Source organism: Chelonoidis abingdonii, chromosome 15, assembly GCF_003597395.2.
Source record: "Chelonoidis abingdonii isolate Lonesome George chromosome 15, CheloAbing_2.0, whole genome shotgun sequence".
NCBI classification, from domain to species: domain Eukaryota; kingdom Metazoa; phylum Chordata; order Testudines; family Testudinidae; genus Chelonoidis; species Chelonoidis abingdonii.
In genome coordinates, this window is record NC_133783.1 from 26161626 (window position 1) to 26178588 (window position 16963).

Consider the following 16963-nt stretch of genomic DNA (forward strand, 5'->3'; position numbering starts at 1 on the left):
GTGGATGGAAAAACAGTGACTGCTGGGATGTGAAGCGATGCACCACGAGGCGTTGGGACAGGAAGTGGAATGACCCGCACCCTTCCGTCCCCTTCCCACAACCCACGGCGCCAAAATGGGACGAAGTGCTCTGTGGGATAGCTGCCCAGAATGCACCACTCCCAACACCGCTGCAAATGCTGCAAATGTGGCCACACTGCAGCGCTAGCAGCTGTCAGTGTGGCCTCACTGCAGCGCTTTCCCTACACAGCTGTACGAAGACAGCTGTAACTCCCAGCACTGTACAGCTATAAGTGTAGCCATATCCTTAGATAAATGAATATATAAAGCTACATCTTTTGTCAGATTTACTTATGTCTTCTCCACAAAGTTAGAAAATTCTGTGAATTTCAATGTTGACCTCAGTTGCATTTAAAAAGCTAATCTAAATAAACCCCTGTAGCACCATTTCATTTTGCATTTCAAAAACAACTTAACGAACAACATTTAATGTGCTGCTTTTGGAAGAAAGTAGTTTGGCAAGTCATTTAAAATGACCGTTTGTACTTTATCCTGGGGCATGGAGACATATATTCAGCAAGTTTATCCACGCAATTAATGCTTATGTTTCAATACCCACTTTGGGCCCATGTGCATCAAAGCATCAAAAAGTTGTGAATCTCAAGCAATCACTTCACAGTTTCCCCCTTCCAAAATATGGCTTGCCATTAAGCAAATTCCCTTTCAGTCCCAACTTGACCACCTTTAGTTCTATGGACTATTCAACACCCACACTAAAATGTTATAACCTTTTCTTTCATAGAAAAGTATGAATATTCATACAAGAAAAAAAAAGACTTAGAAATATTTTGGTTTAAAGCTTTACAGCAATCAGAGTATTCAGGATCAAGACCGAAACAGTATCTCTCATCTGTCTCAGAGGCCTACGTATTGTAGAGAGATCTAAATCTGTATCAATTTTGATGTCCATCAGGATAAATTACAGGATACCAGCCTTTGCTCTGAATTTCCTGGATTTTGTAGGGTTAAAGTTAGACCTTCAGCATTTTTGCATTTTAATTTATGATTTTCTGTGTTTTACTTTTAAACTAGTACTACAAAAAAGAAAGCAATCTTTCACAGATATTTATGGGAAGCAAAGGGACATTTGTCAAACAAACTTCTTTTTAATGGAAAGCAAAATCCCCTGCAGAAATCCCATAGGGATGATTTTCTCTTTCATTTTCTTTTCAGACAAATTGCCTGTTTTTTAAAGTTACCATTTAAGGTTCTCTGAAATCACATCCAATCAATACCAAGGACTTAAGGTTTCTCAATTTAAAAAAAATCACTTACGTTCATACATGCCCAAAGTTACATAGCAATATACCTGTATGCAGTATACAGTTAGTTCTAGGGTGCTGCATGGTATTTTACCTTCCGAGGCCCCGACTGACTGGCAGCGTCCATTTAAATAAAACAAACCGATAGCAATACTGCTGTGAGCACAGCTAGACCAGGAAAATAGGCAATGTTTTAGAATCATGTTAGTCAACACATTTTAATTAGCACATTTTTCATTTCCACAAAGCATCTAGTTTAGATCAGGATACACTCCTTAGACCAAGTAAAACTCCTTCACAGCCAGTGCAGCCCTAGATCTGCATAACCTTATACTAAGGGAGTTCTTCTAAAAGTGAATTTGAGCAGATATTCTGTAACAGTGCCTCTCTAAGGGCATGTACAAAGCTGTACATGTACATAAAGAAACAGTTACGAAATTCCCATAAAAGTGATGGGCTAAATAACAGTAGCCATGTTAAATACCCAGTAGCCATGTTTTCAAATATTAATACCAAGGATATATTATTTCTGTTTTTAAAATACCGAAAGACTGATACTTTATCTGATATCAGATAAAATGCTATTCAAATTCTAAATCATCAAAGCCATTTAGAGATTTATAAGTGGCACCTATCATCTTGGTGCCTGACTATCCAGTTAAAACAGCCATTAAAAAAAGTCCTTCAGATTGAAGAGTCCAGAGCACTGCCTTGGTCAGTCAGTCAGAGGCAAAACTAAACAGATAGATCCCTGATGCAAGGACAGATGAAAAAAAATCCCAGTAATTGTTTTTCCTTTTTATTGACTTTTTAAAAAGCAGTATATTTCACAATCAATGTTACATAAGGATGGTCTTTTTTTTTTTTTTTAAGTCTGAAAATAAAAAAATTGCTCAAGCTTAAGTCTTATGAAGCATTTCATTGCATAGTGAATTTTGTAGTTGAGTTTTAAGCCTCTGTATACAGTGGAAAAGTTTACTTTAGTAGCACTATCTGCAGGTTCTAGAACACTCATGTTGTATCTTCATATAAGCAAAAACGGGTTCCGAATGTCAAATTAAGAGGTATCAGAATATTAAAAAGTAGCTTAGAATAGTTAGGAAAATACACACTCGCGTGTTGTTTATTTTAGTCAGGAAAGCACTTTGACTTATCTTTGAGTAGCACATACTAATGGAAAGAATTTTAATGTAAATCTTTTATCTTTAGGATATATCTGAAGATGAGACATAAAGCCTTTCCCTGGGCTTTCTTCCTCTAAATGTTAATTTAGACACTTTCAGGAGAATCAAGAGTTAAACAGCTACCATTACTGTTGGTGGTCTCCTGAGACTGGAGAAAGAAATTTACAGATACTCCTCTCAGCAACACAGTAAATATCCATCACTGTTAAACAAACCGCACCTGAAATGCAAGGCCAGCATTCTATGCAGTCAAGAGAAAAAACACAAACTTTCCAAGACGTTCACAGGCAGCAGGAACTGGACATGCAAGGGAGAAACCCCTGCTAGAAAAGCAAGGAGGAAATGCCTCTGAAAAGGGACAGTCTATACTTCTATTGCCCACTGGTGGAGGTCCCCAGGACTCAAAATTGATGCAAACTTCTGCCATTTTAACAAGGCTTATATTAGTATACCAAATACATCCTTTTCAAACAAAGTAATTTACTCTTTGGTTTAGAGCTACATTGTGCCATCATTGCAGTTTAGCAATAGTTCCCTAAGAATAAAGGTTAATTTAATTTTCACCATTAAGCTATTTTTTAGGCTACAAGTGCCAACGTTTTCAATGTACCACATGATACTGCAAAAACATCACACAAAGAACGTAACAAATACGATCTTTCATCTGTGAAGGGCTATTATTTTTCACCCATCTAAAAGGGCCAACAACTCAATGCTGAAGATATGGCTGGGCTTTCAAGATCTCTCAGGAATTATCAAAAAAGCATTGATCAGTGGTGAGAAGTTCTAGTTTTATCAATTATAGACCTGTCTTCATAAGCCCTTATTAATAAAAATTATTTAATTATAAAAATGATACAGACCTTATCAGAATGTGTGCTTAGAACTTTGAGGTGAAGAGTTTTTCTATTGCCAAGAATAAACGTTCCAATTCCCCAACTTCTTGCTTGGTGCATTAAAGAGAATAAACCCACTGGCCTTTCTGGTAATTTGGAAAGATGTAAAGAAAGGTGTAAAGAGTGTCTCTGCTTCCTAATGTAAAATGTGCTAAGCAGTATCTCAGAAGTGGTCTATAGATAAATTACATCCAAAAAGTATGTTAACATTGCAAAATCACACACTCAAAAATTAAGAAATGAAAGTAATAAGGTTGACTGTGCAACCTTAGTTGATCCCCTTGTGCACTACAGTGTAGTTGTAGAAATGTCAGTCCCAGGATATTAGAGAGACTAGGTGGGTGAGGGAGTAGCTTTTCTCTGACCAACTTCTGTTGGTGAGAAAGACAAGCTGGTTCAACAAAAAACTATTACCTCGCTCACCTTGTCCCCCTTGTGCATTTGATTAAGTCTTTAGTTACAAGATCACACACAGTTTTTTCCAGCCTCATTCAATGCACAGGACTGGGCACTGCTCAGGGAATTAATCCTGCTTAAGGCTAAGATTTTGTCATGGTTATTTTTAGTATAAGTCACAGATAGGTCCATGGGCAATAAACAAAAATTCATGGAGGCTGTGACCTGTCTGACTTTTGCTGCTGCGGCTCCATGGTTCCCCCCACCACTCAGGGTGGCTGGGAACTGCAGGATGACCATATTTCCCAAAGAGAAAATGGGACACCCCCAGAGGCTTGTCTGATGTGTTCCCCTCCCCGAGGCTGTTGCCCGTTGCTGGAACCTTGAGGAGGGCCCCCTGAGGAGCCTGTCACCTGTCGCTGGAACCTTGCAGGGGGCCCCATCGCCTTATCACTGGTGTCACCTGTTGCTGGAACCCTACCAGGGTCCTGCTGGCTGCCAGCTCCTGAGTCCCACAGCCCCAAATGTCATGCAGCCTCAATCTGTGACTTCCATGACCTCTGTGACATAAATGTAGCCTTAATCATAGTGGGATATGGACTAAGCTGTTGTCTTTAAGATCCCTGCTTATTTTTAGTTGGGAGATGAGTATTGAATCAGAGGGAACTGCTGGAAGAGAAAGGATAGTTTCATGGTTAAGGAAGTTGAAGGCTGCCCTGGAGAACTGGATTCTATCCACGCCTTTGGCACAGAGCTCCTTTGTGATGTTGGACAAGTCACTTCAACCCCACTTTTCAGAGGTGGTGGTCACGTGCATGTTCCTTATTCTGGATTCCCAGTGAGAGACACCTGAGGTCACATCTGCAGACACGCGGAGCACTCACAGCTACAATTGACAGAGATTGGAGCTGTGCTCTGAAAATACATGGTATAAAATGCAAAGTGCTCAGAAAAACCAGGGTGTAGATCTCAAGTTAGCATCTAATATTGACACGTTTGACAATATTGACCTTAATGTATCCGTGCCTTAGATTCCAAGATGTAAAATGGGGATGATAATACCACCACTTTACCTCATAGGGGTTTTGTGAAGATAAATTCATCAACGTTTGCAATGCAATGTGTAGTGATGCATTTACTGGCTACAGCGATGACCACTATAGGAAAGCCAAAGAGGAAAATAATAATTCTGTATTGAGAGCAGGAAGTGAACCACAAATGGGGCTGGGAGCCACACAATGAATGCAGATAAAAAGAAATACTGAAAAACTACCAATTCACAGAACATGACAGGATAAAAAACAGTGTGTGATCATATCATTAAAGACTACCATAATGCATATACACAAGTGGACTGAACTGCATATGAAACCTTAATTCTGGCATTTGCTAGCTTTTGTATGCTTGACTTTGCCACCTTAACATTCATTTAACAGTGTTTTAAATGTAATTTCCTTTACCAGTGGATTTCACAGCTATTTGCTGACAGCAGAGGAATGTAGTGATTCAAGACTCCTGGATTCAACTGCAGGCTCTGGAGGAGAGAGTGCACTCCAAAACCTTCTGTCTGTGCCCCCAAGTTTGTCTCTGTCCCCATCTCCTCTTATCCAACCTCTGTCGTACCTCTTGTTCCCATGCCTCTCCCTCCAGGGGCTCAACCAGAATTTTCCTAAGGTGGTGATCTAGGGAGTCTTGCTTTGAGGGAGAGGTCTCCCTGGGACCCAGCACGTAATTGGGAGGCAGAGCATGGGAGGCAGAGCACGTAATTGGGAGGCAGAGCAGTCTCCTTCCCTGGGATTGTCAAATGTTCCTGAAATTCTCATTCGGAGAGATTTTGTGGCCAGCATTTCTGGGGCAGTGGCCAGGACCTCTCTGTGCCTGGTATGGAGGGGGTTCAGGGGTACATAGTGGGCACCCCCATCTCCAGGGGCACAGATGAAGCTCCACCCACTGCACAGAGGTACAGGAGCTTCACCTTTTAGGACCCGTCATCTCCTTGAGCTCCTATCTGTCCAGGGCTCATCCTACTTATCCCAGAGGTCACCATGCTAGATGAGAGGATTGACTGTATTGCTCCAGCAACTCTGCATTGCCGAATTTGTCATCCTCACAACAGCAGAGTAAGCTCAACAGCCTAGCCTCATTCAGTGGCACCACGTGCTGGGCCAGGGCAGCCATGAGTAGGGCCCAGAGCACATAATCATGTGCCCAATGCCTGCTCTATGGAGCTGCCCATATGTGGGAGGGACCAAGATACATCTTGCAGTCCCAGGCAGGATACAACTCTGGGGAGACTTGAGCCCTAGACAGTGTCAGGCAGGGCTAGGCAGACTTGTTGAAGCCTCTGTCCCAAACTCTGGATGTGTTGGTGATTCCCCAGTCACCGATTCGGTTCCAGCGAGCAGGCAGCCTGGATCTGGTTTATATATTACTACACGCTCAGAACTCTTCCCCCTTCCATTCCCACCTGAAAGACCAGGATCCTGAATTTGTAGTAGCGTTTGTGTCTGGGGGGTGGGGATCTGTGTCCCTCTTCCTATCTATTGCACCCTAAACTCACAATCGTCACCTGGCTCCCAGTACGCAACCCTCCTCCCTGCTTTCTAGCAAAGCCACACATCTCCACATCCAGATCACTTCCCTTCTGCACTTAATAAAACCGAACATCTGCACAAACACCTCCACACATACATTCACTAGCTCTTGCTCTGCTCAGTCCTCTCCCCCTCTGCCTCCTGCTGCCCACTGCACCATCCTGCTCCAGTTCTCCCTCTTCTCCACTGTCCTCTATATTCAAACCGAGCTGCTTCCTCCTCCTCCTTAATGCAGCTTTGGGCCAGGCAAGGAGAACACAGCGAGTCTCCCCCTGTTCTCAGTTCCTGTGCCTGCACCACAGCAGCCCTCAGCAACCTGGAGGAGCAACCTAGAGTCCTGCTCAACCTATGCAGGTCTGGGATGGAGCATGCCCAGTGCAGATGGCATCTTTGGAGAGTTTAGTAGCCAAACACTAACAAATCTCTACTGAACATGTGCAAACTGAGAATTTTCAAAGCTTGTTACTTGGCCACGTTTTAGCAAATTTTCAAAGAGATGACAAAAGGCCTATTCAGGGCAACACACCTGCCAGATTTCAGGCCCTTGCTCCAAAGCATGTAGGTGTGAGAGCTTGTTAGTGAAAGGGCTGGAAGAACTTTGTTTAATGTTAAAAAAAAACCCAAAAAACAAAAAACACTTATTTCCCTCAGTCTTGTTCTCAGAAACAGCTCAATGGTTTTAGCAGAAACTTTAAAAAAAAGAAGAGGGAGAAGCCTGAGGCAGCCCACCAGAATGGTTAGTTCAGCAAAGTTATAAGCCACTGAAAATAATGGAAAATGTCAAGCAATCTTAACTACAGGGGGCATTATCAGCTCCACCTATAAATGAAAAGCTAAATTTATTTTAGGGTAAGAAGTCTGCAGCTTAATAAGTTATAAGTGAAATACAAGTTATATCAGTACAAAGCACATTAGCATTGCTAAGGGGTTGACAAAATTTCCCTCCTTAACACTTGATTCAGGGGCTTGATAACTTAGCTGGTTTAGTTGGCATGAGTAACAGAACAAAATAACTTAAAGCTAGAAATTGAAGTCACCTAGACTCTTCTCCTGATAAGTAATCATATATATATCAGTTGTACCTATTTCATAAAGCATCATCTTAATTTATTCAAGCAAGTCACCACACTGTCCCTACACACAGCAATTTATGTAGCCCAGTTTCAGACTAGTGTAAGCTAGTGTACTGAGAGACTACTTCGTTTTCTGAGGACCCTATGAACGAGAAATCTTCACTCAAACACTAGGAAACACAAGTGTTAGAACCTAAAAACACAGATAACTGCATTTAATCAGAGACATTTTTTGTTGGTAAGCTGCTCTCACTCCTTCTGTACCACGCCACTGAGATCAGAATGATATAGGGCACAAGGAATGCATTTTAATAAGGCACAAATAGTAACTCAGCAACAGAACATTCTTCAATGGAGTGTTCTTCCCAATTCACCTCAGAAGGGCTCTCCTTGAAATCTGTAGCTGGCTGCCACCTGAATACCAAGCATGCTATTACTCTCTTGTTCTACCTGCTCATTCCTATTATGGGTATGGGTCTCTCTTCACACATGCTAAGTAGAACAGCTCTCTGTTGTCTGTCATTTCCTTTTCCCATAAGTAATTTTATAAAGTGTGGTCTTTTTTATGAGTTAGTCTAGCTAATGTTGTAGCTACATTTTATAATAATAATAATATGGAGATATACGTATCTCATAGAACTGGAAGAGATCTTGAAAGGTCATTGAGTCTAGTCTTCTGCCTTCGCTAGCAGGACCAAGTAATATCCCTGACAGATTCCTCCCGCTGCAATCCCTAAATGGCCCCCTCAAGGATTGAACTCACAACCCAGGGTTTAGCACGCCAATGCTCAAACCACTGAACTATCCCTTCCACTCTGTTAAAAATTCATGGAAGTCTTTCCAAGATCCATGCACATTCAAATGCCTGCAATTTCCACCTTAAAATATTTTGCAATTTACTTTTAGTTTGAGAAATGCCTGTCCATGATCACAGAATGAAAATTATTCCACGGCTTGGAAAGGAAATTTCATTTTCCATCAATGTACTATCCCAGTGAATTCTAATTAACAATGTAAGTGAATCCTAGCCCACAAGAAAAGGTATCATAAAAGTAACATAACAGGCACCAATATCTTCTGGTTCTTCCAAATGATCAGCTTCCATGAATAATGACACTTATTAAAAAGTTACCTGAGGAACTGTATTCTCATTGACATGGTTTAAATTTTAATATTTTGAGATAAAAATATCTATTATTTATGTACTAAGTAAAAAAGAAACAAATTAAAAAATACTTTAAGGGAACAGGGGAAGGCAGAAGTATACACTGTCCCTTTTTACAAAAAAGGGTGCATATTACAGATTTTGAAGCACAAACTGTTTAAAGCACATGCTGACAAGTCAGTACCTGCCAGAAATCCTGATGAGGGAAGAGGGTTAGAAAGAGGGAAGAAAATCAGGGAATGTTGGTTACACCAAAAACCAAAACCAAAATTAAAATAAAATACCCACAAATATTACATATTATGCAACATTGCAACACAGCAAAACCAATTAATGACATCAGGAACAAAGAATCGCTCAACACTTAGGAACAGGAAGTAAGGAGCACATATAGCAATCAGTAACATTCAGGAATATCTGCCAAACAAACCCAGTGAAAATGATTAACAAAGTTAGTAGTACAATAAAGTAATAGTAAATATTTCTAGTTTTGGCAGAAAGTAATTATGCCACAGACTATTGGTGGATAGGGTGGGAGAGGAAAGAGGGAGCACACACTTGACCCGTACATGGATGCAAAGTAATCTTCATAATAAAGGATTCCACAGGACTGTTTGTGTGCCATGCATATAAAATTTAATATAAGCCACGAAGCATTTTCTTAGCCTTAAAGATTTTTTTTAAAACAAAAACTGAAATACCTGAACCTAAAGATTCATACATTTCAATGAAAGGATATGTCTTCCAAATACAGTGTACAAGCATGAGAATTCACAGGTCAAGATACACAAAGGACACATCAACTGGAGACCTTATAACTACATGACTAACTGATTCAGCTCAGAGGGCATTAAAATTTGGCTTATTTCAGGGCTCTGTACTGATAATGATCTCAAAGATTATTGAACAAAATATAACCAGCTCCTCCAGCTAGAAGCATATTGTTGTCATTTGTGCATATAAAATCATTGGTGTTTGATAGTTGGCCCATAAGCATTTCAGGAGAAGGGCTGTGTCTTCTGACATGTCTATACCAATGCGTGCATCAAACATAATAGTAATCATAATGTTAGAATAAAAGGGTTTAGGGGTTTGGTTTTGGAGAACGGAAGAGGAGAAAGGAAGTAAGGGGGCAAGTGAAGAAAACTTGTGAACACACAATAGTATGAGGTTCATTACAGTAAGGATAGAAAATCACAGTGCAGGACAGAAATATCTGCCAGTGCCACTATTAGAGACTTTCTGATGTTTTAAGTCAAATTTTCTAACCTTATCTGACCCATCACAATAGGATTCCACTGATCCTGCTGTGTTGATGGTCCTCCTTGCCCACAGATGGCTGAGCAAAATTTGCTGCTTTCACAAGGTAGACAGACACCCAGCCGGCCAGTGGCAGAGCCAGGAACCCAGACCAATGCACTATCCACGGCACCATGTTGCCTACCTACTCATTCATTTATATTTATCACTCTAATCAGAAGTGCTTAGACGATTTAGGAATCTCATTTTCAAAAGTGACTTTAAATGAGACTTAGGCTATTAAGTGCTTAAGTTACTTTTGAAAATGAGACTTAAGACTCCTATTGTTAAGGGCTTTTGAAAACATTACCTGTTGTATTTAAAGTTTTATTTATTCTACCGCTTCATTACATTAATCCTATTTAATCTGGGTCCTGGAACACGTGATCTAAAAGAGGCAGTTTCTTTGTGGTGCTGATGTTTTTCAGATGCGGCGTAATTCCTTATTTTATTCTCCCAATTCCCATCCTCTGAAGCCCTGATTCAAGCATGATTATACACTCCAATACAAAAATAAAAATGCTTCAAAAATGCAAACAATTATATTACATGGACAGAAATGAGAAGGGCAAAATATGGGGTAGGAGGGAAAATACATAGTCAATAGCAGTCATACCCCCAAATCCTTTTCAAAATAAACTTTGATTTAAAAAAAAAAAAAAAAAGTGGTGAGATTATCTGCGATTGATACCCCTCACCACAGCAAAAGCACGACTGCTTACCAGTATAAAATAAGAGGATGCATAGAGACCTCTCCATGTGAGAGACTTAGGGGAGCAGTTCAGATATAACTGAGTGCTGCATGGTAGGACGTTGAATTTTCTCCTACATAGCAGTAAGTACTATTGCTTCAAGATTTGGTCAAGAAATTTGCTCAATATTTCTAAAGCTAATGTTCAACTTCAAATTTAATTTATTATTATTTCCCTGTAAAGCATCCCAATACAGTACTTGAAAAGGGTGCTTAGAATAACTACAAGTAATTATAATGTTTAATACCAACAGCAACTTTCCTATCACACAAGAGTAACTAATTAGAGGGTGTCTTCCTTCTATACTATTGATCAATACAGAACTATATCTGGAGACTAGAGAACATGGAAATATGAATCTGGATAGGAGTTACTTAATTCCAAAGTAAAATTAGAGTCTGTAAAAGCCTTTGTAATTACTTATTGCCTCCTTGGGTCAATGATAATTAAAGGGTATACCATCATTGACAGCTTGCAAGCTTTTGTTTATATTCAACTACACAGGGTAATTTTCCCCACAGGAGGGAAAAACCACTACTCAAGTGTATTCCATACTAAAGCAATATTCTGTTTAATTCTTCCCCTAAAAAGACTAACAGTTTCTCAGAAGTGTTGCAATTTAGCCTTGTCTCCATGCATCTGAAGAAGTGAGGTGTTTTTTATCCACAAAAGCTTATGCCCAAATAAATCTGTTAGTCCTTCAGGTGCCACCAGACTCCTCGCAATTTAGCCTTACCAGTGAAAACACTTGATTGCAGCACAAAATCTACAAGTAATTGAAATTCAAATGCTTCTGCAAAAATTCAATAATATTTTAAGATCAAAACAATTAATCTGAAATATCACAAACCCTATATTTTTGGAAAGAATGTCCACTGACACTGTTCCTCTTGAGCTGACTCTTCAAATCTGTCCCATCACATTAGGATTCCACTGATCCTGCTGTGTTAATGGTCCTTCTTGCCCACAGGTGGCAGGGCAAGATTTGCCCTTGTCATAAGGTAGTAGGGTGACCAGACAGCAAGTGTGGAAAATCGGGACAAGGATAGGGGTAATAGGAGCCCATATAAGAAAAAGACCCAAAAATCAGGACTGTCCCTATAAAATTGGGACATCTGGTCACCCTATCAGGTAGACCGATCGGTATCTTCTACCCTATGGGCACACTATCACAGAGTTAAATAGTATCATACACTTTTCTCTATGAGAGTTGGTAAATTGGCATGAAGATTAATTTGAGCTTAATGAAAAAATTCTCTCAAACAGAACATGAGAAAAAATGAAAATTGTTTTTCAAAGAAATATGTTTCTATGAATGATCTGTTAAAGTGCATGTCTTGGTGCCTTCATACAACTACAGACACTTTTTACGGGAAGGAAAAATGTCCTCCTCCAATAAGAATTTGTTTTACACAGACACAATACAAGAGAGGAAAAAGTGATACAATGAAAGAGCCAGGTGACCGAGCAGTTATGGTTATATATGTTAATTCTGACTGCGTTTATTAAATTACAGATTAGGCTATATTCATATTGTAATTTGAGCTAAATTATGAGGTGAGGCCTGAGAGCAAAAGTGAATGGTTAGCAGCAGAAGATTAGCCAAAAGAAATAAAGCTTACAAGGGGTAGTGGGAGGGAGGGAACATACACACCCACATGTCACCAAGCCAGCTTCTCCACTCCCTGTACAAACACTCAGTAGACTAACTCCCTGAACACTTAGCCCTGCTGTAGGTAAAAGAAAATTATGCAGTTGTGGTTGGCAAGAAGGATGGACCAGGATTTTGCTGAACAAATGTCTCTAGGGTTGTTGGTCTCCAGGGAGCAATGTGTAGATTCAAATTAAATGCATTTTGCTCCTATAACTGAAGAGTTATGCTTGTCTCTCTCCCCCGCCCTTCAATTCTCTGAAAAATTACCCCTAGTTGGGAAGAAGTATACTGCACTCACTATAACATTCAGCTCTATGAACAGGAAGACATTTAAGCTTCACAGAGCTTCAATAAAATATATGGCACTATCAAAGACTTTTGGACTTGACCTGTGTAGAGGAGTGAGCACCCACTCTGGCCCTGGAGGGGTTGGAAAAGCCCTGCAGAGGGCTGGGCTTGGGCAAGGTAAAACCCTGGCTGATTGGGAGAAGTGGCTGCAGCTGGGGCCATGCCCCAAACTGAGTAGCAGGGCCTCATAAGAAGGCCAGGGAAGCTAGAAGCAGCAGTCTCTCTCTGACCTGAGAGGGAGACAGGCCTGGCTGCTTGGGAACTCACCCAGGGGTGGGGAAGGCCTTAGAAGCTGGGAAGCCCTAGGCCAGTAACTCCCCAGGCTGCAGGGCCTAGTTCTAGGCCTCCTAGGTATTGGGCTTGCAGGGGGGCAGCCGGAGGGTGGGTAAAGGCAGTCAGTCCAAACCGCTTGTTGCCTGTGATGATTGGCTGATACACTGCAGTCTGCCCCACGGCACAGCAGAGACTGGCAGTAGCCATGACTGAGGCGACGTGGGGATAGAGAGTGAGGGTTCTCCTGGGGTGGGGAAACCCAGTAGGACTGTGGGGTACTGGAGGCAGAACCCTGAGATAAAGACACTGGGGTCCTGGGAAGGACATGGGGGCCAAAGGGCAAGCGGATCACTGGCCTGCAGAAGGCGCTCTTGGGTCAAGAGCTAATTCTCGAGGATGACCAGCAGGAGGCATCGCAGGGGTGAGTGTGCGCCGTGCTACAACCAGTTCCAGTCATTCCAAGTGGCCTATCAGGATATGTCTACACTGCTGTCAAGAGGTGTGATTCCCGCACAAGTAGACAGATTCATGCTAACTCACTGCACTGCAGCACTTGCAAGGACTCAGGCCAGCCATCCAAGTTCAAGCCTGCCCAACTCCCAGGGTCTGAACTTGGGTGGCTGCCACCTATGCTACCTATTTTTAGTATCCTACCTCGAGATGAGCTAACACTAGTCTATCTGCACTGGGAATCACACCTGCCAGCAGCAGCGTAGACAAACCTTACAGGATTGACTTCTAATTTTACAAGAATATTTGTGAAAAAACTGCTGATACAGATGATTTCCCAGTGCAATGATATTTATCTGGAACATACATACAGAACATTTATACTGAATCCTTAACCTTTGTTTTACAGTATGTAATTAAAACGCATCTGACAACACAGCTGGGTCTATTCTTTTTATTGGCATTTGCTCTAAATTAGTATTTACACAGAGCATAGCATAAATCTTTGTTTATAACTAACAATAGTTCTATTTTCTACTTTTGTTTAGCCAACCTGTAGTTTAGAGAGTATCAGTACTTTGGTACCACTGCTGACTTAAACCTGACTGCTCATTTTCTCCTTTCACCTCAAAGGAAAGAATACATTTCAGATGGAAAAAGTCTATTCTCTCCTCAACGTGTCTACATACTGTAATTCCTATTAACGTTAATGGACACCATGCAAGATGCTGAAGGGAACAATACACCTCTCAGCCTTCTACTCAAATTCCCCATCTCCACCAATGCACAAAAATAATACAAGCACACAAAGCCATGGCTTCACAGAGTTAGAACAGTATCTAAGGAGAAGATTGTGTCCAACTATAAAAAGTGCTTTGATATTTCTTGGGAAGCCAATGAGGGAGATAAGTGAATGGAAACAAAAGATGAGGAAAAGATGCGAGGACTAATTTTATTCCTTAACCGATACCAACATAACTAAACATGAATGAGTGCAGTTTGTTTTATGATGCCTGAATCAACATTTCAATGTGTTCGAGGCGACAGTGCTTTCTCAACTGAAAACAGATGAAGACAGGGGCAGCTCTAGTCATTTTGCCGCCCCAAGAACAGCAGCCAGGCTGCCTTCGGCGGCTTGTCTGCAGAGGGTCTGCTGGTCCTCCGAAGCTGTGGGACCAGTGGACCCTCCGCAGGCAAGCTGCCGGAGGCTGCCTGCCTGCTGCCCTCGCGGCACCGGCAGAGCCCCCCCCGCGGCTGGCCGCCCCAAGCACGCGCTTGGACTGGAGCCGCCCCTGGATGAAGATAATATGAGAAACTACTCCTAGAAAACAAGATCTAGGAGTGACTTCACTCCTTATTGAGGCTCCTCTTCATGACTGAGGGAGCTCCAATATCACCTTGCTTTAACCTCACCCGAAACTTGCTGCCATTACCACTATCCTCACAACCAAAGTCTGTTATTAGTGCTCCTTAGTCAGAGAAGTCTAACAAACAACATGAGCCATTATTTTCTCCTTTACAATAAATGATCCAGAAGCAGCATGCTATTATCAGCTCCTGCAATACAATACCGTAAGATTAATGTGGTCTGTTGTTCTGCACAGTAATACCAATACTAATAGTAATCCACTACACTCTCCATTTTAAAACTCTAATGACTGATGTTAAGACTTATTCTACCATCCAGTGTATTTTGCATATATATCTAGGTATAGCAGCTATACAAACATTTTTATGTACATAATTTCAGTCTGCAACAGAAAGTCAGAATGGAGGGTGGTCAGTGCAGGGAACAGATGCTAAGGGCCATCATAACTCAGAACATTTCAGCCTGCACTGAGACCACCAGTTGTCACACATTCACCATGCTGTATGGCAAGATTAGGTGTCAATATCAGAGGGGTAGCCGTGTTAGTCTGGATCTGTAAAAGCAGCAGAGAATCCTGTGTGGCACCTTATAGACTAACAGACGTTTTGGAGCATGAGCTTTCATGGGTGAATACCCACTTCGTCAGATGTTGCATCTGACGAAGTGGGTATTCACCCACGAAAGCTCATGATCCAAAACGTCTGTTAGTCTATAAGATTAGGTGTGTATATTTTGTAAGAGCAGAAGCCATGTCTCAAGTAGAGCTGGTCTGAAATTTCCTGACTTAAGTTTGCTGGAAAATGCCGATTTCTTGCGTTTCTATGAAACATGTCAGGTTCAACAAACTTTTGGCAAATCAAAGTCTGGAAATGCTAGTGTCCTCATCCCCCAGGCATTCTGCTGAGCAGCTAGAGAGACCTGTCTTCCAGGTCCATGACTCCAGAGCAGCCTCACCATGCAAACTGCCCCAAGACTGGGGAACCAGGTCTTCAGGAGGTCTGCAGCTCCAAGGCAGTTGCACCATGCCAGTGCTTCCAAGCTCTTTCCCATGAAATAGGGAGCCTGAAGTCCTGGGGCAAGCTGGCCCAGGAATCTGGATGGTCTGGTGTCCCCTATGGCCGTCTACAGAGCATGGCTGCCCTGGACTCAGACTCCGAGAGCCCTAGCAGCTGCTGAGTGCAAGTCAGATTCTTCTCAGTTTCACCATATCTACTAGTATGACTAATAATGTCAATTTCACTCTCAGCTGTCAGCATTCCAGGGAGAAGATTTTGTTTTAGAAATACTATAGGTTAGTGTTTCCAAAATGAACCTTTTTTTCAAAATTTCTGGTTCATGGAAAATTTTGAATAGTTTGTATTTGTTCAAATCTAAACAAACCCAAATTTCAAAATCACAAAATTTCCCGCAAACTGGAAATCCCAGCAATGAGGCTCAGCAGAACAAAAAGCTGAGTTTAGCAAACAAACTGCTGCTGCTTTGAGACTTTTACCCACTATGATGGGAATAGAATGTACAGTACTCAGGAACAAAGGAACTATTATCCAAAATTGTGCGGCACTCAGCATTTCTTTCTAAGAAATGTTGGTTGAAACAAAGACTGACAAAAAGCAAATTACTTACTGTCTATTTTAAAGTAGAATAATACTCTGATGCTTGGGTAAACAAACACATGCATGCTCTAAGGAACAAAAACCATTTATTTGATTACTTGGTTTGCTTTTCGTCCATCCACTTCCTCATGAAAAATTAAAATAAAAATGAATTCAATTGAATGCAAAACATGAAAGTAATTTAGATTCATTTAATCCCCAATTGTGCAGGGTTTGTTTGCTTTGTTTAATTATAGATTCAAATGGCAGGGCTTTCTGGATATGTTTGGTCACATTTAAACATTACATGCCAGGTATATCACTCAGTAACGAAAGAGTCAAAAGTTACCTTCTCTGACTCAAAAATTCAAGGAATTTTGTTGCAGACGAGGTGACAATTTTGCTAAAATTAGTGATTGTTGTAGAGTAAGCTGAGTTAATAGGAAGCTTGTGTGCTATTTCATTTTTATGCAGCCACCAACTATGGTAGTATAGAGTGCTCAAAATGATATAAAGGAATATTAAACCAAATTATTTTAGATTAACTTTCCACCTAAGTATATCTAGGTTAGGTGTTTGTTTTAGATAACACAGCT

The 16963-nt window shown here is 41.1% G+C and overlaps 1 protein-coding gene across 3 annotated transcripts in view; it reads right to left on the reverse strand.

Annotated features, from left to right (window-relative positions):
- Positions 1 to 16963, reverse strand: part of MICU1 (mitochondrial calcium uptake 1) — a 216030-nt gene that overhangs the window by 109596 nt on the left and 89471 nt on the right. The window lies entirely within an intron of this gene.